This window comes from Doryrhamphus excisus, linkage group LG11 (genome assembly GCF_037039965.1).
Source record: "Doryrhamphus excisus strain RoL-2023G ecotype Guam linkage group LG11, RoL_Dexc_Guam_v1.1, whole genome shotgun sequence".
Classification (NCBI taxonomy): domain Eukaryota; kingdom Metazoa; phylum Chordata; class Actinopteri; order Syngnathiformes; family Syngnathidae; genus Doryrhamphus; species Doryrhamphus excisus.
This window is the reverse complement of record NC_136367.1, coordinates 14358986-14383580: the sequence shown is the minus strand read 5'-3', so window position 1 is coordinate 14383580 and position 24595 is coordinate 14358986. Positions and strand designations below refer to the sequence as shown.

General features: G+C 49.5%; 1 protein-coding gene across 5 annotated transcripts in view; it reads right to left on the bottom strand.

Moving 5' to 3' along the window:
* astn1 (astrotactin 1) overlaps positions 1 to 24595 on the bottom strand; it is a 275092-nt gene that overhangs the window by 178401 nt on the left and 72096 nt on the right. The window lies entirely within an intron of this gene.

Below are 24595 nucleotides of genomic sequence, written 5' to 3'. Positions count from 1 at the left end.
ACAAACACAAGGAGGTGGGGAAGAAAAACAAACATACATTAACATATGGCCTGATGAACTCGTCTGATATCCACAACATCCTCATTACACATGCAACATATAGTCGCGCATATATATATATATATATATATATATATATATATATATATATATATATATATATGTAAATAGAACAATCACAAAAAGTCATAAACATAACAGACACGTCAAGTCATGTAGCATTCCCTACAGTCGTGTAAAGTCAAAGCACATAAAATAAACAAACATAAAATAAAATAATATAACAGTCAAATACAAGTAATGATGCTTCTGCAGGTTCTACAGGAAATTTAACTTCCTCTATATCTGGGGTCTCAAACCTGTGGCCCGCGGGCCAATTGCGGCCCACATGATGCTAGTTTGAGGCCCCTGCCTTGATATGAGAGTTTAATGTTAGCGCGGCCTGCACGAGTTTGATATGGATGCTGTATGATCCCATGTACCCAGAAATGACAGCTTAAAGCTGTATGCACACCGGAACCAATTGACTCAATTTTGCCCCGCCCATTTTGCTTTTTCCTCTCATCATCCATGACTGAGATCACCGCCGTCACTGCGCTGCACTGCTCTGAAAGTCCAAGCTCCGAGCTCAGGAAACCAACTATAGGCGCTTTATTTCAGCCGCTAAGTGCCAGTCCACCTGTCTCTGGTGAGTATAGCGGTGTTTGTGTCCAAATCAATAAATAAGGCCCTGTCAATGCGCTGTCTGGTCCAACAACAACTACAACATTGGATTAGCAGTCAAGCTACAGGCTTATAACGCTGGGTACAAATAAATGCAGGAAATGAGTTGGAAAAAAACGTTAAATACAAGTCACAAGATAAAGCAGCTCATCAAACATGTGGTTAAAGTTCATTCATTCATTCATTTTCTACCGCTTATCCTCACAAGGGTCGCGGGGGTGCTGGAGCCTATCCCAGCTGTCTTCGGGCGAGAGGCGAGCCAATCACAGGGCACATATAGACAACCATTCACACTCACATTCATACCTATGGACAATTTGGAGTGGCCAATTAACCTAGCATGTTTTTGGAATGTGGGAGGAAACCGGAGTACCCGGAGAAAACCCACGCATGCACGGGGAGAACATGCAAACTCCACACAGAGATGGCCAAGGGTGGAATTGAACCCTCTCCAAACTGTGAGGTCTGCGCGCTAACCACTCGACCGAAATTAAAAATAATTTGAATCTGGAAAAAATAATTTTTTCTAGGGTATTTTTTATTTTTTTCTGTTTTTAATAATTTTTTTTTTTTTTTTTTTGAGTTTGAGACCCCTGCTCTAGATGGTTCCAAGATTTGCCATTGCTGGAGGTGAGAGTAAGGATAAGCTCCCACTGTCTAAAAAAAATACTTTCCGTTTTAATAAACCCTAAACAATGAAGTCAAAATCCTGGCCTTTGAGTGGCTTAGCCCCCCAAGTCCGGTGCAACTGCTTGATGGGAGAAGGCAAGTCACCAAATGGAAAGGAAACCTTGATTCCAATTGCCTCTGCCTTCCAGGACACCCACTGATGAGAAAGTCTAGGGGAGGTCTTCATGCAACTCCTGCAGCTCTGTTGGTGCCACAACCTACAGCGATCTGTTTTATTGATCCTTTGGGTCCATCACCAGCGAACAGAGGTGGAAGCCTACCACAGGGGTAACAGTTGGTTCTTCATATAACCCCGCTCTCATTTGCACTCTGGGAGAGGCCACTCCAGCTTTGTTTCACAAAGGTGAACCAACACACAAAGCAGCAGTCTACTGATTATAAGCCAAGTGCTCACTTGGCGTAGAGCTGGAGCCAAGGGCTGATTTTGACAGTAGGAGGGATCATTGGATGAGCCACTGTCTGCATCAAGCTGGGCAGCCTCCAACCAATTAGTTGTTGTCCTGCCTTCTTCATCGGATGCATGGAGATTAGGTTAACACCAACAAGCAGTGTGCAACAATTGCACCAGGCAAGAACAGAAGAAAAATGTATGAAACCTGTTCTAAAACCAACCATCATAAAATTACTATATTGCTGAACTTCAAGACATCAAAGACAATTCATTTCTTCATAAATCATGACCTTTATCAATTACAGGTGGACATCACTGTAGGACAGAAACAATACTTTCTTGTAAGGAAAAACACATCGAACCACAGAAAAAATGAAGTGGCATTTGCAATCAAAAACTACCCTACCGGCCATGGTTGAGAGGGGGTTTGAACTAATACTTAAAAGGGGACTTGTATGACCTATAAATGTTGCTAGAATTGTGTTAAACGATGCCAACGCTTCAGATAATGAGGATTGCAGAATTGGAAGTGAGCCCTGAAAGAAGTTTGGGAAGTTTTTTCTAACACCGGCTCCCTGTGACATCACAGCGAGCCGGACTTCCTAATATGAGCGTATATGAGCTCTGCAGCACTGTGGGGATTTCACCGTGTTATCACGTAATGTCACCAATCACTGCGGAGTGGGAGTGCCCGAAGGTGGGACGTGGGTGGAATACATTACACAGACCGATTTGGAAGGCCAAGGAAATAAAGCTGGAATAGGTACAGACTCTGGAAGATCAAGAAAGCTTTCTGTGCAAGTCATTGTGTGAAGCTGCTCTACCAGAGTCCACAAAATTTTGCATAAAAGGTCCCCTTTAGGCTGCACGGCGTCCGAGTGGTTAGCGCGCAGACCTCACAGCTAGGAGACCTGAGTTCAATCCCACCCTTGGCCTTCTGTGTGGAGTTTGCATGTTCTCCCCGTGCATGCATGGGTTTTCTCCAGGTACTCCGGTTTCCCCCCACATTCCAAAAACATGCTAGGTTAATTGGCCACTCCAAATTGTCCATAAGTATGAATGTGAGTGTGAATGGTTGTTTGTCTATATGTGCCCTGGGAGTGGCTGGCCACCAGTCCAGGGTGTACCCCGCCTCTCGCCTGAAGACACCTGGGGTAGTCTCCAGCACGCCCACGACCCTCGTGAGGATAAGCGGTAGAAAATGAATGAAAGGGTCCGCTTTAACTACTTACCAATTCTCATCCTTCAAACCTCTGATGGCCCTATCACCCTGGTCAGTGCCTATGAACCAACTATGACCGACCCAGTTAAGACTGGATGAGTTCTACTTAAACCTCAGAGAAATCAAACATTCCTGAAAAAGAAGACCTGATCCACCTTGGTGACGGCAATGCCAGAGTCGGTGCTGACTATTATTCCTGACCTTTTTCGACACTCAAATGTTTGCAAGATTAATGACAACAGTTCCTGTTGAAACTCCGCTCCTACACTCCTACCTAAGTGTCATGGATGCACCCACGTTCCAAGCACTGGCATCAGCCAAGGTCACGATCATAGTCAGACGAATAAGCCTCTCTTGATCCTACCACAGTGCAGACTACTACTGAACACTCCTTAGTATGCAGTCAGATCAGACTGAAGACTGTTTCTCCTACAACATCAACAACATAAACGTGTTTGATTCTGGTAAGTCTTTTGCTTTCTCTGCAGACCACCACCCAACTCTGCCTCTGAGAAACGGGTTCATCTCTGGGAAACCATTCAGCCTTTGCTAACATTGGGAGGAAAACCTTTGAAGGGCGAAGTCTAAATTAACAACGCCATTATGAATGTCAGTGGATAACACCTGCATCATCAGAACACTCATGTATGGCAGTAAAGCATTGAAAAATTGTGCAACAAAAACAAGCGGAGAAAACGCCAAATATACTGGCTTCGCTACCACGTTCACAACACAACAAGAACTTTGTTGCCTCAGACTGTCCACCAGATTGAAGAAGGCCGTATACCAAAAGACAGAGAGCTTGCCCTGCCCAATCAAAGGGCATCCCTAAGTGTGTTATGAAGGCCTTGGCCACAGACACTGGCCGCAGTAGGTCGAGTGGTACACTCCAGAGGCAACTCATGAAAGGTGAGGAGAGGATCCAGAGCTTTGCTGAGCCTGGCCGAAGAGAAGGGAGCCAGACGGAAAGCACACACATGCGAAATGACCCTATAACCAACCACCCATACCTGCACCAGGAGTGGCAGAGAATTCCACTCACAAAAAGGGCTCTACAGCCACAGTCAATCCTGTTCTACCTGATGCAAGTCACAGTCACCTAAAGTCATATAACACATAACACAGTCACGTTACAAATTAAACAAAAACATGTGCTTGCTGTACATAGCAGTGGAGTCAACATTTTATGAAAACAAGAATTTGGGAGGTTGAGACAAGGTTTGGTGGCACGCAAACACGTCTGCTGGGTCTGAGCAGCAATGTGGAACGTACAATACAATTGTGACTCCAAGTAAAATGCATGTTAGAGGTTATTTAGCACTCTGTCCCTCACTTGATTTTTCTCTTTTCACCCCCTCGGGCAAAGGAAGCAGGAATATTCCTCTTATCTCTTTTACTCAGGAGTGCTGTACCTAGTGTTAAATGCGACCTTGCAAAATACACGCACAAACACATACAATAACCTTGAATTAAAAACGCTTGCACTTTTTATGCGTGGTATTTTATGTTGCTTCATGAGATTTCAGTTAACGTTTCAAACACTGAGGTTTTTTTTTTGTATTCTTCACAGTTTAACAATTGTGTTGCTCTTTTGATGATACAATCAGTGCATTTTAAAATCTAAAAAACTCCCACCTTATGAAACGGTACCATTCCTGTTAGCAATATTCCTGTATGCCGTCATCATGGTTCTGTTTAAAGGTCATGATTCAGCTAATTTTGGGTGCAGTAACAGAACAAAATGATTAACGTTTGTGAAAACAGTATTTTTTACATGAAAACAAAAGAGTCTAAACAAATATATGCACAAATGGAGGAAACATGTCCTTTATTACCCATTCTTTATTCCCCCGGACAAAGTCACAATTAAATGTGCAAGCAATAGTTAGTTTTGGTTCCCATTTCAGTTATGCTGCCATCTGTCAAAATACCGTGTAGTAGTTACCATTTTTAGCAGGTTATTTACCCAGCATTATTATTGTCATATGCCAATCTAGTTGAAAACAACAATGTCACATTTTCCTCCCCAAATCACCTTACTTGATGCGGGATTGTAAGGCGAGTCAAGTTTGTTTATATAACGTCATAAGCACAGAAGGTAATTAGGGCTCGAGCACTGACCAGTGCGAAAGCCCTATTGTAATCGTTCCGTTTTTTATTAGGGCTCGAGCACTGACCAGTGCGAAAGCCCTATTGTTATCGTTCCGTTTATTATTATTAGGGCTCGAGCACTGACCAGTGCGAAAGCCCTATTGTAATCGTTCCGTTTTTTATTCTGACGAAAGGACGGCCATTTTGAGGGCCTTAACATGCCCGAAAACTCACCAAATTTTGCAAGCGCGTCAGGTCTGGCGAAAATTTCGCTCTGGTGGGGGTCCCGAAAACAATGTTCCAAAATTGACTCTCTAGCGCCACCTTTAATTTTTGAAAAAATTGGCCCCCGCCACCAGTTTCACCTATCGTCACGAAACTTGGTGGAGACGTCTATCGTGACAGGACGGACCAAAAAGTCTCAAGAACCCATATTGGAAAACGAACAGGAAGTCGGCCATTTTGGATGGCGGCGGCCTTTTTCGTGCCAGAAGTTGGGGTCGTATCTCGACGAACTCCTCCTAGGGGGTTTGACCAAATGAGTCCGTTGTTGCATCAACGGACACTAGACGGATGGCCGACGTTAAATTGCGAAGGATTTTGGGATATTCCATACGATGTGGGCGTGGCACGCCCCCAAATTTTGCCCATTTTCATATGTCCGGGCCTTGCACGCTGAGCGTAACTGTAGACGTGAATAACTTGGCTCCACGTGGTCAGATCTTCATCATACTTGGTACATGTGATCATGGCCCCGCCCCGAAGGTCCCCGTAGGTCACTTCCTGATTTCGTCGCAGCGCCACCTTTTGGCGACAGGCTAAAGGCGTGTCATCTACATGAGGCCTTTTCTGCCAGGAGATTCATCAGATGAACATCAGGGTCACAAGGTCACTGCCTGACAGCCTGGTGAAGCCTGTTGATGGACCATGATGCAGGAAAAGCGCACGTGGTGGGCGTGGCCTGGCGGCGAATGCTCAGGCCTCGCCATTTACATAGAAAAGGTCATCATTCGCCCGCAAAAGGTCGCATGGGCTTGAAAACTCATAGGGGGGGGCAGAATCCAGGCCTGAGCGGCCTGGTGTGGCCCCCATATGAAACCAAGCCAAATTGACTCACTAGCGCCACCTACAAGTTTTAAAATAATTATCCCTCGCCTCCCGTTGCACGTATCGGCATGATTTTCGGAGGAGACATCACTTGTGACAGGACGCACAAAAAAGTCTCAATAACCCATGTTCTAAAACCAACAGGAAGTCGGCCATTTTAGGTGGCGGCGGCCATTTGGGGGCGGATGTATGGGTCGTATCTCGACGAACTCCTCCTAGGGGGTTTGACCGAATGAGTCCGTTGTTGCATCAACGGACACTAGACGGATGGCCCACGTTAAATTGCGAAGGATTTTGGGCCGCTCCATAGGATGTGGGCGTGGCACGCCACCAAACTTTGACCATTTCATATCTGGCCCTGCCTGGTGTCTGGCCTTGCCTTGAAGCAATGTACATCTAAGTCAATACACAGTTTGACTGACAGACTGATGATGTCAGTTGATGGACTATGATGTGTGTAAAGCACATGTGGGGGGCGTGGCCACGGCGAATGGTCATCCTTCGCCGTTGACCATCAAAAGGTCATCATTTGCCTGCAGAAGGTCACAGGCTGCTGAAATCTTAAACGTGAGGCCTTAATCCAGGCCTGAGGGCCCTGGTGGTGCTCCCATGTGACACCAATCTAAATTGACACACTAGCGCCACCTAGAAGTTTCAATTCATTATCCCTCGCCACCCGTTACACGTATCACTATGATTTTCGGTGGAGACGTCTATCATGACAGGACGCACTTAACGCTCCAGAACCCATGTTCTAAACACAGCGCCACCAACTGGTGGAAATGTATATCTGCCGTAACTTCCTGATTCATGGTCAGATTGTCTTGAAATTTTTTTTGGTGTGTTGGGTCAATCTCTGGTTTGTTATACTGTGTGTACATAGACTCTATAGCACCACCAACTGGTGGAAATGTATATAGCCGTAACTTCCTTCCACATGGTCGGATCAAGCCCAAATTTTTTCTGGTGGTTTGGGGTACCCTCTGGTCTATGACTGTGTGTGTACATAGACTCTATAGCGCCACCAACTGGTGGAAATGTATATAGCCGTAACTTCCTTCCACATGGTCGGATCAGGCCACAAATTTTTCTGGTGGTCTGGGGTACCCTCTGGTCTATGTCTGTGTGTGTACATACACTGTATAGCGCCACCAACTGGTGGAAATGTATATAGCCGTAACTTCCTTCCACATGGTCGGATCAGGCCACAAATTTTTCTGGTGGTCTGGGGTACCCTCTGGTCTATGACTGTGTGTGTACATAGACTGTATAGCGCCACCAACTGGTGGAAATGTATATAGCCGTAACTTCCTTCCACATGGTCGGATCAGGCCCAAATTTTTTCTGGTGGTCTGGGGTACCCTCTGGTCTATGACAGTGTGTGTACATACGCTATAGCGCCACCAACTGGTGGAAATGTATATCTGCCGTAACTTCCTTACGCACGGTCGGATCGGCCCGTAATTTTTTTTGTTGGTTCGGGGTACCCTCCGGTCCGTTACCGTGTGGGCGCATACACTCTATAGCGCCACCCACAGGCGGAAACGTATATCCGCCGCAAGGACCTACCGCGCGGTCCGATCGTCGTGAATTTTTTTATGGCGGTTCGCGGTGTCGGACGGGACGTGACCGCGCACCCGCCTCGCCGCCGCTGTCGCCCCCTCCTGGTGGAAAATTGCAAGTGCCGTGACTCCCTTACCGCTTATCCGCTCGCCGCGGTTTTTCGTACGGCCCGTCCGGTCGCGCGAGTGACCCCGACCCGCGCGTACCCCCAACCCGCGCGTACCCCCGAGCGCGTCGGGGTGCTCGAGCCCGCTCATCACTGCTCGCAGTTTTAATTATTATTATTATTATTATTATTCTGCCAACCGTCGGCCTTTTTGAGGGCCTCAACATGCCCGAAAACTCACCAAATTTGGCGAGCGCATCAGGTCTGGCGAAAAATTTTATATTTTATGGGTTTCAAATATCATGTTCCAAAATTGGCTCTCTAGCGCCACCTTGAATTTTAAAAAAAATTAGCCCCCGACACCAGTTTCACCTATCGTCACGAAACTCGGTGGAGACGTCTATCGTGACAGGCCGGACCAAAAAGTCTCAAGAACCCATATTGGAAAACGAACAGGAAGTCGGCCATTTTGGATGGCGGCGGCCGTTTTTGGGCCAGAAGTTGGGGTCGTATCTCGACGAACTCCTCCTAGGGGGTTTGACCGAATGAGTCCGTTGTAGCATCAACGGACACTAGACGGATGGCCGACGTTAAATTGCGAAGGATTTTGGGATATTCCATACGATGTGGGCGTGGCACGCCCCCAAATTTTGCCCATTTTCAAATGTCCGGCCCTTGCACGCTGAGCGTAACTGTAGACGTGAATAACTTGGCTCCACGTGGTCAGATCTTCATCATACTTGGTACATGTGATCATGGCCCCGCCCCGAAGGTCCCCGTAGGTCACTTCCTGATTTCGTCGCAGCGCCACCTATTGGCGACAGGCTAAAGGCGTGTCATCTACATGAGGCCTTTTCTGCCAGGAGATTCATCAGATGAACATCAGGGTCACAAGGTCACTGCCTGACAGCCTGGTGAAGCCTGTTGATGGACCATGATGCAGGAAAAGCGAACGTGGTGGGCGTGGCCTGGCGGCGAATGCTCAGACCTCGCCATTTACATAGAAAAGGTCATCATTCGCCCGCAAAAGGTCGCATGGGCTTGAAAGCTCATAGGGGGGGTCAGAATCCAGGCCTGAGCGGCCTGGTGTGGCCCCCATATGAAACTAAGCCAAATTGACTCACTAGCGCCACCTACAAGTTTTAAAATAATTATCCCTCGCCTCCCGTTGCACGTATCGGCATGATTTTCGGAGGAGACATCACTCGTGACAGGACGCACAAAAAAGTCTCAAGAACCCATGTTCTAAAACCAACAGGAAGTCGGCCATTTTAGGTGGCGGCGGCCATTTGGGGGCGGAAGTATGGGTCGTATCTCGACGAACTCCTCCTAGGGGGTTTGACCGAATGAGTCCGTTGTAGCATCAACGGACACTAGACGGATGGCCGACGTTAAATTGCGAAGGATTTTGGGATATTCCATACGATGTGGGCGTGGCACGCCCCCAAATTTTGCCCATTTTCATATGTCCGGCCCTTGCACGCTGAGCGTAACTGTAGACGTGAATAACTTGGCTCCACGTGGTCAGATCTTCATCATACTTGGTACATGTGATCATGGCCCCGCCCCGAAGGTCCCCGTAGGTCACTTCCTGATTTCGTCGCAGCGCCACCTATTGGCGACAGGCTAAAGGCGTGTCATCTACATGAGGCCTTTTCTGCCAGGAGATTCATCAGATGAACATCAGGGTCACAAGGTCACTGCCTGACAGCCTGGTGAAGCCTGTTGATGGACCATGATGCAGGAAAAGCGAACGTGGTGGGCGTGGCCTGGCGGCGAATGCTCAGACCTCGCCATTTACATAGAAAAGGTCATCATTCGCCCGCAAAAGGTCGCATGGGCTTGAAAGCTCATAGGGGGGGTCAGAATCCAGGCCTGAGCGGCCTGGTGTGGCCCCCATATGAAACTAAGCCAAATTGACTCACTAGCGCCACCTACAAGTTTTAAAATAATTATCCCTCGCCTCCCGTTGCACGTATCGGCATGATTTTCGGAGGAGACATCACTCGTGACAGGACGCACAAAAAAAGTCTCAAGAACCCATGTTCTAAAACCAACAGGAAGTCGGCCATTTTAGGTGGCGGCGGCCATTTGGGGGCGGATGTATGGGTCGTATCTCGACGAACTCCTCCTAGGGGGTTTGACCGAATGAGTCCGTTGTTGCATCAACGGACACTAGACGGATGGCCCACGTTAAATTGCGAAGGATTTTGGGCCGCTCCATAGGATGTGGGCGTGGCACGCCACCAAACTTTGACCATTTCATATCTGGCCCTGCCTGGTGTCTGGCCTTGCCTTGAAGCAATGTACATCAAAGTCAATACACAGTTTGACTGACAGACTGATGAAGTCAGTTGATGGACTATGATGTGTGTAAAGCACATGTGGGGGGCGTGGCCACGGCGAATGGTCAGCCTTCGCCATTGACCATCAAAAGGTCATCATTTGCCTGCAGAAGGTCACAGGCTGCTGAAATCTTAAACGTGAGGCCTTAATCCAGGCCGGAGCGCCCTGGTGGTGCTCCCATGTGACACCAATCTAAATTGACACACTAGCGCCACCTAGAAGTTTCAATTCATTATCCCTCGCCACCCGTTACACGTATCACTATGATTTTCGGTGGAGACGTCTATCAAGACAGGACGCACTTAACGCTCCAGAAGCCATGTTCAAAACACAGCGCCACCAACTGGTGGACATGTATATCTGCCGTAACTTCCTGATTCATGTTCAGATTGTCTTGAAATTTTTTTGGGTGTGTTGGGTCAATCTCTGGTCTGTTATACTGTGTGTACATAGACTGTATAGCGCCACCAACTGGTGGAAATGTATATAGCCGTAACTTCCTTCCACATGGTCGGATCAGGCCCAAATTTTTTCTGGTGGTCTGGGGTACCCTCTGGTCTGTGACTGTGTGTGTACATAGACTGTATAGCGCCACCAACTGGTGGAAATGTATATAGCCGTAACTTCCTTCCACATGGTCGGATCAGGCCCAAATTTTTTCTGGTGGTCTGGGGTACCCTCTGGTCTATGGCAGTGTGTGTACATAGACTGTATAGCGCCACCAACTGGTGGAAAGGTATATCTGCCGTAACTTCCTTACGCACGGTCGGATCGGCCCCTAATTTTTTCTGTTGGTTCGGGGTACCCTCCGGTCCGTTACCGTGTGGGCGCATACACTCTATAGCGCCACCCACAGGCGGAAACGTATATCCGCCGCAAGGACCTACCGCGCGGTCCGATCGTCGTGAATTTTTTTATGGCGGTTCGCGGCGTCGGACGGGACGTGACCGCGCACCCGCCTCGCCGCCGCTGTCGCCCCCTCCTGGCGGAAAATTGCAAGTGCCGTGACTCCCTTACCGCTTATCCGCTCGCCGCGGTTTTTCGTACGGCGCGTCCGCGCGCCCGTCCGGTCGCGCGCGCGACCCCGACCCGCGCGTACCCCCGACCCGCGCGTACCCCCGAGCGCGTCGGGGTGCTCGAGCCCGCTCATCACTGCTTGCAGTTTTAATTATTAGGGCTCGAGCACTGACCAGTGCGAAAGCCCTATTGTAATCGTTCCGTTTTTTATTAGGGCTCGAGCACTGACCAGTGCGAAAGCCCTATTGTAATCGTTCCGTTTTTTATTATTATTATTATTATTCCGACGAAAGGACGGCCATTTTGAGGGCCTTAACATGCCCGAAAACTCACCAAATTTTGCAAGCGCGTCAGGTCTGGCGAAAATTTCGATCTGGTGGGGGTCCCGAAAACAATGTTCCAAAATTGACTCTCTAGCGCCACCTTTAATTTTTGAAAAAATTGGCCCCCGCCACCAGTTTCACCTATCGTCACGAAACTTGGTGGAGACGTCTATCGTGACAGGACGGACCAAAAAGTCTCAAGAACCCATATTGGAAAACGAACAGGAAGTCGGCCATTTTGGATGGCGGCGGCCTTTTTCGTGCCAGAAGTTGGGGTCGTATCTCGACGAACTCCTCCTAGGGGGTTTGACCAAATGAGTCCGTTGTTGCATCAACGGACACTAGACGGATGGCCGACGTTAAATTGCGAAGGATTTTGGGATATTCCATACGATGTGGGCGTGGCACGCCCCCAAATTTTGCCCATTTTCATATGTCCGGACCTTGCACGCTGAGCGTAACTGTAGACGTGAATAACTTGGCTCCACGTGGTCAGATCTTCATCATACTTGGTACATGTGATCATGGCCCCGCCCCGAAGGTCCCCGTAGGTCACTTCCTGATTTCGTCGCAGCGCCACCTATTGGCGACAGGCTAAAGGCGTGTCATCTACATGAGGCCTTTTCTGCCAGGAGATTCATCAGATGAACATCAGGGTCACAAGGTCACTGCCTGACAGCCTGGTGAAGCCTGTTGATGGACCATGATGCAGGAAAAGCGCACGTGGTGGGCGTGGCCTGGCGGCGAATGCTCAGGCCTCGCCATTTACATAGAAAAGCTCATCATTCGCCCGCAAAAGGTCGCATGGGCTTGAAAACTCATAGGGGGGGTCAGAATCCAGGCCTGAGCGGCCTGGTGTGGCCCCCATATGAAACCAAGCCAAATTGACTCACTAGCGCCACCTAGAAGTTTTAAAATAATTATCCCTCGCCTCCCGTTGCACGTATCGGCATGATTTTCGGAGGAGACATCACTCGTGACAGGACGCACAAAAAAGTCTCAAGAACCCATGTTCAAAAACCAACAGGAAGTCGGCCATTTTAGGTGGCGGCGGCCATTTGGGGGAGGATGTAGGGGTCGTATCTCGACGAACTCCTCCTAGGGGGTTTGACTGAATGAGTCCGTTGTTGCATCAACGGACACTAGACGGATGGCCCACGTTAAATTGCGAAGGATTTTGGGCCGCTCCATAGGATGTGGGCGTGGCACGCCACCAAACTTTGACCATTTCATATCTGGCCCTGCCTGGTGTCTGGCCTTGCCTTGAAGCAATGTACATCAAAGTCAATACACAGTTTGACTGACAGACTGCTGAAGTCAGTTGATGGACTATGATGTGTGTAAAGCACATGTGGGGGGCGTGGCCACGGCGAATGGTCAGCCTTCGCCATTGACCATCAAAAGGTCATCATTTGCCTGCAGAAGGTCACAGGCTGCTGAAATCTTAAACGTGAGGCCTTAATCCAGGCCTGAGCGCCCTGGTGGTGCTCCCATGTGACACCAATCTAAATTGACACACTAGCGCCACCTAGAAGTTTCAATTCATTATCCCTCGCCACCCGTTACACGTATCACTATGATTTTCGGTGGAGACGTCTATCATGACAGGACGCACTTAACGCTCCAGAAGCCATGTTCAAAACACAGCGCCACCAACTGGTGGAAATGTATATCTGCCGTAACTTCCTGATTCATGGTCAGATTGTCTTGAAATTTTTTTTGGTGTGTTGGGTCAATCTCTGGTTTGTTATACTGGGTGTACATAGACTCTATAGCGCCACCAACTGGTGGAAATGTATATAGCCATAACTTCCTTCCACATGGTCGGATCAAGCCCAAATTTTTTCTGGTGGTTTGGGGTACCCTCTGGTCTATGACTGTGTGTGTACATAGACTCTATAGCGCCACCAACTGGCGGAAATGTATATAGCCGTAACTTCCTTCCACATGGTCGGATCAAGCCCAAATTTTTTCTGGTGGTTTGGGGTACCCTCTGGTCTATGACTGTGTGTGTACATAGACTGTATAGCGCCACCAACTGGTGGAAATGTATATAGCCGTAACTTCCTTCCACATGGTTGGATCAAGCCCAAATTTTTTCTGGTGGTCTGGGGTACCCTCTGGTCTATGACTGTGTGTGTACATAGACTCTATAGCGCCACCAACTGGTGGAAGTGTATATAGCCGTAACTTCCTTCCACATGGTCGGATCAGCCCACAAAATTTTCTGGTGGTCTGGGGTACCCTCTGGTCTATGTCTGTGTGTGTACATAGACAGTATAGCGCCACCAACTGGTGGAAATGTATATAGCCGTAACTTCCTTCCACATGGTCGGATCAAGCCCAAATTTTTTCGGGTGGTTTGGGGTACCCTCTGGTCTATGACTGTGTGTGTACATAGACTCTATAGCGCCACCAACTGGTGGAAATGTATATAGCCGTAACTTCCTTCCACATGGTCGGATCAGGCCCAAATTTTTTCTGGTGGTCTGGGGTACCCTCTGGTCTATGACTGTGTGTGTACATACACTGTATAGCGCCACCAACTGGTGGAAATGTATATAGCCGTAACTTCCATCCACATGGTCGGATCAAGCCCAAATTTTTTCTGGTGGTTTGGGGTACCCTCTGGTCTATGACTGTGTGTGTACATAGACTGTATAGCGCCACCAACTGGTGGAAATGTATATAGCCGTAACTTCCTTCCACATGGTCGGATCAGGCCCAAATTTTTTCTGGTGGTCTGGGGTACCCTCTGGTCTATGACTGTGTGTGTACATACGCTATAGCGCCACCAACTGGTGGAAATGTATATCTGCCGTAACTTCCTTACGCACGGTCGGATCGGCCCCTAATTTTTTCTGTTGGTTCGGGGTACCCTCCGGTCCGTTACCGTGTGGGCCAACCACTCTATAGCGCCACCCACAGGCGGAAACGTATATCCGCCGCAAGGACCTACCGCGCGGTCCGATCGTCGTGAATTTTTTTATGGCGGTTCGCGGCGTCGGACGGGACGTGACCGCGCACCCGCCTCGCCGCCGCTGTCGCCCCCTCCTGGCGGAAAATTGCAAGTGCCGTGACTCCCTTACCGCTTATCCGCTCGCCGCGGTTTTTCGTACGGCGCGTCCGCGCGCCCGTCCGGTCGCACGTGCGACCCCGACCCGCGCGTACCCCCGACCCGCGCGTACCCCCGAGCGCGTCGGGGTGCTCGAGCCCGCTCATCACTGCTTGCAGTTTTAATTAGGGCTCGAGCACTGACCAGTGCGAAAGCCCTATTGTAATCGTTCCGTTTATTATTATTATTATTATTATTCTGCCAACCGTCGGCCTTTTTGAGGGCCTCAACATGCCCGAAAACTCACCAAATTTGGCGAGCGCATCAGGTCTGGCGAAAAATTTTATATTTTATGGGTTTCAAATATCATGTTCCAAAATTGGCTCTCTAGCGCCACCTTGAATTTTAAAAAAAATTAGCCCCCGACACCAGTTTCACCTATCGTCACGAAACTCGGTGGAGACGTCTATCGTGACAGGCCGGACCAAAAAGTCTCAAGAACCCATATTGGAAAACGAACAGGAAGTCGGCCATTTTGGATGGCGGCGGCCGTTTTTGGGCCAGAAGTTGGGGTCGTATCTCGACGAACTCCTCCTAGGGGGTTTGACCGAATGAGTCCGTTGTAGCATCAACGGACACTAGACGGATGGCCGACGTTAAATTGCGAAGGATTTTGGGATATTCCATACGATGTGGGCGTGGCACGCCCCCAAATTTTGCCCATTTTCAAATGTCCGGCCCTTGCACGCTGAGCGTAACTGTAGACGTGAATAACTTGGCCCCACGTGGTCAGATCTTCATCATACTTGGTACATGTGATCATGGCCCCGCCCCGAAGGTCCCCGTAGGTCACTTCCTGATTTCGTTGCAGCGCCACCTATTGGCGACAGGCTAAAGGCGTGTCATCTACATGAGGCCTTTTCTGCCAGGAGATTCATCAGCTGAACATCAGGGTCACAAGGTCACTGCCTGACAGCCTGGTGAAGCCTGTTGATGGACCATGATGCAGGAAAAGCGAACGTGGTGGGCGTGGCCTGGCGGCGAATGCTCAGACCTCGCCATTTACATAGAAAAGGTCATCATTCGCCCGCAAAAGGTCGCATGGCCTTGAAAGCTCATAGGGGGGGTCAGAATCCAGGCCTGAGCGGCCTGGTGTGGCCCCCATATGAAACTAAGCCAAATTGACTCACTAGCGCCACCTAGAAGTTTTAAAATAATTATCCCTCGCCTCCCGTTGCACGTATCGGCATGATTTTCGGAGGAGACATCACTCGTGACAGGACGCACAAAAAAGTCTCAAGAACCCATGTTCTAAAACCAACAGGAAGTCGGCCATTTTAGGTGGCGGCGGCCATTTGGGGGCGGAAGTATGGGTCGTATCTCGACGAACTCCTCCTAGGGGGTTTGACCGAATGAGTCCGTTGTTGCATCAACGGACACTAGACGGATGGCCGACGTTAAATTGCGAAGGATTTTGGGATATTCCATACGATGTGGGCGTGGCACGCCCCCAAATTTTGCCCATTTTCATATGTCCGGGCCTTGCACGCTGAGCGTAACTGTAGACGTGAATAACTTGGCTCCACGTGGTCAGATCTTCATCATACTTGGTACATGTGATCATGGCCCCGCCCCGAAGGTCCCCGTAGGTCACTTCCTGATTTCGTCGCAGCGCCACCTATTGGCGACAGGCTAAAGGCGTGTCATCTACATGAGGCCTTTTCTGCCAGGAGATTCATCAGATGAACATCAGGGTCACAAGGTCACTGCCTGACAGCCTGGTGAAGCCTGTTGATGGACCATGATGTGTGTAAAGCACATGTGGGGGGCGTGGCCACGGCGAATGGTCAGCCTTCGCCATTGACCATCAAAAGGTCATCATTTGCCTGCAGAAGGTCACAGGCTGCTGAAATCTTAAACGTGAGGCCTTAATCCAGGCCTGAGCGCCCTGGTGGTGCTCCCATGTGACACCAATCTAAATTGACACACTAGCGCCACCTAGAAGTTTCAATTCATTATCCCTCGCCACCCGTTACACGTATCACTATGATTTTCGGTGGAGACGTCTATCAAGACAGGACGCACTTGACGCTCCAGAAGCCATGTTCAAAACACAGCGCCACCAACTGGTGGACATGTATATCTGCCGTAACTTCCTGATTCATGGTCAGATTGTCTTGAAATTTTTTTTGGTGTGTTGGGTCAATCTCTGGTCTGTTATACTGTGTGTACATAGACTGTATAGCGCCACCAACTGGTGGAAATGTATATAGCCGTAACTTCCTTCCACATGGTCGGATCAGGCCCAAATTTTTTCTGGTGGTCTGGGGTACCCTCTGGTCTATGACTGTGTGTGTACATAGACTGTATAGCGCCACCAACTGGTGGAAATGTATATAGCCGTAACTTCCTTCCACATGGTCGGATCAGGCCCACATTTTTTCTGGTGGTCTGGGGTACCCTCTGGTCTGTGACTGTGTGTGTACATAGACTGTATAGCGCCACCAACTGGTGGAAATGTATATAGCCGTAACTTCCTTCCACATGGTCGGATCAGGCCCAAATTTTTTCTGGTGGTCTGGGGTACCCTCTGGTCTATGACAGTGTGTGTACATACGCTATAGCGCCACCAACTGGTGGAAATGTATATCTGCCGTAACTTCCTTACGCACGGTCGGATCGGCCCCTAATTTTTTCTGTTGGTTCGGGGTACCCTCCGGTCCGTTACCGTGTGGGCGCATACACTCTATAGCGCCACCCGCAGGCGGAAACGTATATCCGCCGCAAGGACCTACCGCGCGGTCCGATCGTCGTGAATTTTTTTATGGCGGTTCGCGGCGTCGGACGGGACGTGACCGCGCACCCGCCTCGCCGCCGCTGTCGCCCCCTCCTGGCGGAAAATTGCAAGTGCCGTGACTCCCTTACCGCTTATCCGCTCGCCGCGGTTTTTCGTACGGCGCGTCCGCGCGCCCGTCCGGTCGCGCGCGCGACCCCGACCCGCGCGTACCCCCGACCCGCGCGTACCCCCGAGCGCGTCGGGGTGCTCGAGCCCGCTCATCACTGCTTGCAGTTTTAATTATTATTATTATTTTTTTTTTTATTATTATTCTGACGAAAGGACGGCCATTTTGAGGGCCTTAACATGCCCGAAAACTCACCAAATTTTGCAAGCGCGTCAGGTCTGGCGAAAATTTCGATCTGGTGGGGGTCCCGAAAACAATGTTCCAAAATTGACTCTCTAGCGCCACCTTTAATTTTTGAAAAAATTGGCCCCCGCCACCAGTTTCACCTATCGTCACGAAACTTGGTGGAGACGTCTATCGTGACAGGACGGACCAAAAAGTCTCAAGAACCCATATTGGAAAACGAACAGGAAGTCGGCCATTTTGGATGGCGGCGGCCTTTTTCGTGCCAGAAGTTGGGGTCGTATCTCGACGAACTCCTCCTAGGGGGTTTGACCAAATGAGTCCGTTGTTGCATCAACGGACACTAGACGGATGGCCGACGTTAAATTGCGAAGGATTTTGGGATATTCCATACGATGTGGGCGTGGCACGCCCCCAAATTTTGCCCATTTTCATATGTCCGGGCCTTGCACGCTGAGCGTAACTGTAGACGTGAATAACTTGGCTCCACGTGGTCAGATCTTCATCATACTTGGTACATGTGATCATGGCCCCGCCCCGAAGGTCCCCGTAGGTCACTTCCTGATTTCGTCGCAGCGCCACCTATTGGCGACAGGCTAAAGGCGTGTCATCTACATGAGGCCTTTTCTGCCAGGAGATTCATCAGATGAACATCGGGGTCACAAGGTCACTGCCTGACAGCCTGGTGAAGCCTGTTGATGGACCATGATGCAGAAAAAGCGCACGTGGTGGGCGTGGCCTGGCGGCGAATGCTCAGGCCTCGCCATTTACATAGAAAAGCTCATCATTCGCCCGCAAAAGGTCGCATGGGCTTGAAAACTCATAGGGGGGGTCAGAATCCAGGCCTGAGCGGCCTGGTGTGGCCCCCATATGAAACCAAGCCAAATTGACTCACTAGCGCCACCTAGAAGTTTTAAAATAATTATCCCTCGCCTCCCGTTGCACGTATCGGCATGATTTTCGGAGGAGACATCACTCGTGACAGGACGCACAAAAAAGTCTCAAGAACCCATGTTCAAAAACCAACAGGAAGTCGGCCATTTTAGGTGGCGGCGGCCATTTGGGGGAGGATGTAGGGGTCGTATCTCGACGAACTCCTCCTAGGGGGTTTGACTGAATGAGTCCGTTGTTGCATCAACGGACACTAGACGGATGGCCCACGTTAAATTGCGAAGGATTTTGGGCCGCTCCATAGGATGTGGGCGTGGCACGCCACCAAACTTTGACCATTTCATATCTGGCCCTGCCTGGTGTCTGGCCTTGCCTTGAAGCAATGTACATCAAAGTCAATACACAGTTTGACTGACAGACTGATGATGTCAGTTGATGGACTATGATGTGTGTAAAGCACATGTGGGGGGCGTGGCCACGGCGAATGGTCAGCCTTCGCCATTGACCATCAAAAGGTCATCATTTGCCTGCAGAAGGTCACAGGCTGCTGAAATCTTAAACGTGAGGCCTTAATCCAGGCCTGAGCGCCCTGGTGGTGCTCCCATGTGACACCAATCTAAATTGACACACTAGCGCCACCTAGAAGTTTCAATTCATTATCCCTCGCCACCCGTTACACGTATCACTATGATTTTCGGTGGAGACGTCTATCATGACAGGACGCACTTAACGCTCCAGAAGCCATGTTCAAAACACAGCGCCACCAACTGGTGGAAATGTATATCTGCCGTAACTTCCTGATTCATGGTCAGATTGTCTTGAAATTTTTTTTGGTGTGTTGGGTCAATCTCTGGTTTGTTATACTGGGTGTACATAGACTCTATAGCGCCACCAACTGGTGGAAATGTATATAGCCGTAACTTCCTTCCACATGGTCGGATCAAGCCCAAATTTTTTCTGGTGGTTTGGGGTACCCTCTGGTCTATGACTGTGTGTGTACATAGACTCTATAGCGCCACCAACTGGTGGAAAGGTATATAGCCGTAACTTCCTTCCACATGGTCGGATCAAGCCCAAATTTTTTCTGGTGGTTTGGGGTACCCTCTGGTCTATGACTGTGTGTGTACATAGACTCTATAGCGCCACCAACTGGTGGAAATGTATATAGCCGTAACTTCCTTCCACATGGTCGGATCAAGCCCAAATTTTTTCTGGTGGTTTGGGGTACCCTCTGGTCTATGACTGTGTGTGTACATAGACTCTTTAGCGCCACCAACTGGTGGAAATGTATATAGCCGTAACTTCCTTCCACATGGTCGGATCAGGCCCAAATTTTTTCTGGTGGTCTGGGGTACCCTCTGGTCTATGACTGTGTGTGTACATACACTGTATAGCGCCACCAACTGGTGGAAATGTATATAGCCGTAACTTCCTTCCACATGGTCGGATCAGGCCCAAATTTTTTCTGGTGGTCTGGGGTACCCTCTGGTCTATGACTGTGTGTGTACATCGACTGTATAGCGCCACCAACTGGTGGAAATGTATATAGCCGTAACTTCCTTCCACATGGTCGGATCAGGCCCAAATTTTTTCTGGTGGTCTGGGGTACCCTCTGGTCTATGACTGTGTGTGTACATACGCTATAGCGCCACCAACTGGTGGAAATGTATATCTGCCGTAACTTCCTTACGCACGGTCGGATCGGCCCCTAATTTTTTCTGTTGGTTCGGGGTACCCTCCGGTCCGTTACCGTGTGGGCCAACCACTCTATAGCGCCACCCACAGGCGGAAACGTATATCCGCCGCAAGGACCTACCGCGCGGTCCGATCGTCGTGAATTTTTTTATGGCGGTTCGCGGTGTCGGACGGGACGTGACCGCGCACCCGCCTCGCCGCCGCTGTCGCCCCCTCCTGGCGGAAAATTGCAAGTGCCGTGACTCCCTTACCGCTTATCCGCTCGCCGCGGTTTTTCGTACGGCGCGTCCGCGCGCCCGTCCGGTCGCGCGCGCGACCCCGACCCGCGCGTACCCCCGACCCGCGCGTACCCCCGAGCGCGTCGGGGTGCTCGAGCCCGCTCATCACTGCTTGCAGTTTTAATTATTATTATTTTTTTTTTTATTATTATTCTGACGAAAGGACGGCCATTTTGAGGGCCTTAACATGCCCGAAAACTCACCAAATTTTGCAAGCGCGTCAGGTCTGGCGAAAATTTCGATCTGGTGGGGGTCCCGAAAACAATGTTCCAAAATTGACTCTCTAGCGCCACCTTTAATTTTTGAAAAAATTGGCCCCCGCCACCAGTTTCACCTATCGTCACGAAACTTGGTGGAGACGTCTATCGTGACAGGACGGACCAAAAAGTCTCAAGAACCCATATTGGAAAACGAACAGGAAGTCGGCCATTTTGGATGGCGGCGGCCTTTTTCGTGCCAGAAGTTGGGGTCGTATCTCGACGAACTCCTCCTAGGGGGTTTGACCAAATGAGTCCGTTGTTGCATCAACGGACACTAGACGGATGGCCGACGTTAAATTGCGAAGGATTTTGGGATATTCCATACGATGTGGGCGTGGCACGCCCCCAAATTTTGCCCATTTTCATATGTCCGGACCTTGCACGCTGAGCGTAACTGTAGACGTGAATAACTTGGCTCCACGTGGTCAGATCTTCATCATACTTGGTACATGTGATCATGGCCCCGCCCCGAAGGTCCCCGTAGGTCACTTCCTGATTTCGTCGCAGCGCCACCTATTGGCGACAGGCTAAAGGCGTGTCATCTACATGAGGCCTTTTCTGCCAGGAGATTCATCAGATGAACATCAGGGTCACAAGGTCACTGCCTGACAGCCTGGTGAAGCCTGTTGATGGACCATGATGCAGGAAAAGCGCACGTGGTGGGCGTGGCCTGGCGGCGAATGCTCAGGCCTCGCCATTTACATAGAAAAGCTCATCATTCGCCCGCAAAAGGTCGCATGGGCTTGAAAACTCATAGGGGGGGTCAGAATCCAGGCCTGAGCGGCCTGGTGTGGCCCCCATATGAAACCAAGCCAAATTGACTCACTAGCGCCACCTAGAAGTTTTAAAATAATTATCCCTCGCCTCCCGTTGCACGTATCGGCATGATTTTCGGAGGAGACATCACTCGTGACAGGACGCACAAAAAAGTCTCAAGAACCCATGTTCAAAAACCAACAGGAAGTCGGCCATTTTAGGTGGCGGCGGCCATTTGGGGGAGGATGTAGGGGTCGTATCTCGACGAACTCCTCCTAGGGGGTTTGACTGAATGAGTCCGTTGTTGCATCAACGGACACTAGACGGATGGCCCACGTTAAATTGCGAAGGATTTTGGGCCGCTCCATAGGATGTGGGCGTGGCACGCCACCAAACTTTGACCATTTCATATCTGGCCCTGCCTGGTGTCTGGCCTTGCCTTGAAGCAATGTACATCAAAGTCAATACACAGTTTGACTGACAGACTGCTGAAGTCAGTTGATGGACTATGATGTGTGTAAAGCACATGTGGGGGGCGTGGCCACGGCGAATGGTCAGCCTTCGCCATTGACCATCAAAAGGTCATCATTTGCCTGCAGAAGGTCACAGGCTGCTGAAATCTTAAACGTGAGGCCTTAATCCAGGCCTGAGCGCCCTGGTGGTGCTCCCATGTGACACCAATCTAAATTGACACACTAGCGCCACCTAGAAGTTTCAATTCATTATCCCTCGCCACCCGTTACACGTATCACTATGATTTTCGGTGGAGACGTCTATCATGACAGGACGCACTTAACGCTCCAGAAGCCATGTTCAAAACACAGCGCCACCAACTGGTGGAAATGTATATCTGCCGTAACTTCCTGATTCATGGTCAGATTGTCTTGAAATTTTTTTTGGTGTGTTGGGTCAATCTCTGGTTTGTTATACTGGGTGTACATAGACTCTATAGCGCCACCAACTGGTGGAAATGTATATAGCCATAACTTCCTTCCACATGGTCGGATCAAGCCCAAATTTTTTCTGGTGGTTTGGGGTACCCTCTGGTCTATGACTGTGTGTGTACATAGACTCTATAGCGCCACCAACTGGCGGAAATGTATATAGCCGTAACTTCCTTCCACATGGTCGGATCAAGCCCAAATTTTTTCTGGTGGTTTGGGGTACCCTCTGGTCTATGACTGTGTGTGTACATAGACTGTATAGCGCCACCAACTGGTGGAAATGTATATAGCCGTAACTTCCTTCCACATGGTTGGATCAAGCCCAAATTTTTTCTGGTGGTCTGGGGTACCCTCTGGTCTATGACTGTGTGTGTACATAGACTCTATAGCGCCACCAACTGGTGGAAGTGTATATAGCCGTAACTTCCTTCCACATGGTCGGATCAGCCCACAAAATTTTCTGGTGGTCTGGGGTACCCTCTGGTCTATGTCTGTGTGTGTACATAGACAGTATAGCGCCACCAACTGGTGGAAATGTATATAGCCGTAACTTCCTTCCACATGGTCGGATCAAGCCCAAATTTTTTCGGGTGGTTTGGGGTACCCTCTGGTCTATGACTGTGTGTGTACATAGACTCTATAGCGCCACCAACTGGCGGAAATGTATATAGCCGTAACTTCCTTCCACATGGTCGGATCAAGCCCAAATTTTTTCTGGTGGTTTGGGGTACCCTCTGGTCTATGACTGTGTGTGTACATAGACTGTATAGCGCCACCAACTGGTGGAAATGTATATAGCCGTAACTTCCTTCCACATGGTCGGATCAAGCCCAAATTTTTTCTGGTGGTCTGGGGTACCCTCTGGTCTATGACTGTGTGTGTACATAGACTCTATAGCGCCACCAACTGGTGGAAGTGTATATAGCCGTAACTTCCTTCCACATGGTCGGATCAGCCCACAAAATTTTCTGGTGGTCTGGGGTACCCTCTGGTCTATGTCTGTGTGTGTACATAGACAGTATAGCGCCACCAACTGGTGGAAATGTATATAGCCGTAACTTCCTTCCACATGGTCGGATCAAGCCCAAATTTTTTCTGGTGGTTTGGGGTACCCTCTGGTCTATGACTGTGTGTGTACATAGACTCTATAGCGCCACCAACTGGTGGAAATGTATATAGCCGTAACTTCCTTCCACATGGTCGGATCAAGCCCAAATTTTTTCTGGTGGTTTGGGGTACCCTCTGGTCTATGACTGTGTGTGTACATAGACTGTATAGCGCCACCAACTGGTGGAAATGTATATAGCCGTAACTTCCTTCCACATGGTCGGATCAAGCCCAAATTTTTTCTGGTGGTCTGGGGTACCCTCTGGTCTATGACTGTGTGTGTACATAGACTCTATAGCGCCACCAACTGGTGGAAGTGTATATAGCCGTAACTTCCTTCCACATGGTCGGATCAGCCCACAAAATTTTCTGGTGGTTTGGGGTACCCTCTGGTCTATGACTGTGTGTGTACATAGACTCTATAGCGCCACCAACTGGTGGAAATGTATATAGCCGTAACTTCCTTCCACATGGTCGGATCAAGCCCAAATTTTTTCTGGTGGTTTGGGGTACCCTCTGGTCTATGACTGTGTGTGTACATAGACTGTATAGCGCCACCAACTGGTGGAAATGTATATAGCCGTAACTTCCTTCCACATGGTCGGATCAGGCCCAAATTTTTTCTGGTGGTCTGGGGTACCCTCTGGTCTATGACTGTGTGTGTACATAGACTGTATAGCGCCACCAACTGGTGGAAATGTATATAGCCGTAACTTCCTTCCACATGGTCGGATCAAGCCCAAATTTTTTCTGGTGGTTTGGGGTACCCTCTGGTCTATGACTGTGTGTGTACATAGACTGTATAGCGCCACCAACTGGTGGAAATGTATATAGCCGTAACTTCCTTCCACATGGTCGGATCAGGCCCAAATTTTTTCTGGTGG